Raw genomic sequence first — 1,225 nt, forward strand, 5'->3', positions numbered from 1 at the left:
GGTACTGTGCAGTATATATATATATATATATATATATATATACAGGATATAGAGGTGGTAATGTGCAGTATATATATATATACAGGATATAGAGGTGGTACTGTGCAGTGTATATATACAGGATATAGAGGTGGTACTGTGCAGTGTATATATATACAGGATATAGAGGTGGTACTGTGCAGTGTATATATACAGGATATAGAGGTGGTACTGTGCAGTGTATATATACAGGATATAGAGGTGGTACTGTGCAGTGTATATATATATATACAGGATATAGAGGTGGTACTGTGCAGTGTATATATATATACAGGATATAGAGGTGGTACTGTGCAGTATATATATACAGGATATAGAGGTGGTACTGTGCAGTATATATATACAGGATATAGAGGTGGTACTGTGCAGTGTATATATATATATACAGGATATAGAGGTGGTACTGTGCAGTGTATATATATATATACAGGATATAGAGGTGGTACTGTGCAGTGTATATATATATACAGGATATAGAGGTGGTACTGTGCAGTATATATATATATATATATATATATATATATATATATATATATATATATACAGGATATAGAGGTGGTAATGTGCAGTATATATATATATATACAGGATATAGAGGTGGTACTGTGCAGTGTATATATACAGGATATAGAGGTGGTACTGTGCAGTATATATATACAGGATATAGAGGTGGTACTGTGCAGTATATATACGGGATATAGAGGTGGTACTGTGCAGTATATATATACAGGATATAGAGGTGGTACTGTGCAGTATATATATACAGGATATAGAGGTGGTACTGTGCAGTGTATATATATATATACAGGATATAGAGGTGGTACTGTGCAGTGTATATATATATATACAGGATATAGAGGTGGTACTGTGCAGTGTATATATATATACAGGATATAGAGGTGGTACTGTGCAGTATATATATATATATATATATATATATATATATATATACAGGATATAGAGGTGGTAATGTGCAGTATATATATATATATACAGGATATAGAGGTGGTACTGTGCAGTGTATATATATACAGGATATAGAGGTGGTACTGTGCAGTGTATATATACAGGATATAGAGGTGGTACTGTGCAGTATATATATACAGGATATAGAGGTGGTACTGTGCAGTATATATACGGGATATAGAGGTGGTACTGTGCAGTGTATATATATACAGGATATAGA

Source organism: Ranitomeya variabilis, chromosome 8, assembly GCF_051348905.1.
Source record: "Ranitomeya variabilis isolate aRanVar5 chromosome 8, aRanVar5.hap1, whole genome shotgun sequence".
Classification (NCBI taxonomy): Eukaryota; Metazoa; Chordata; class Amphibia; order Anura; family Dendrobatidae; genus Ranitomeya; species Ranitomeya variabilis.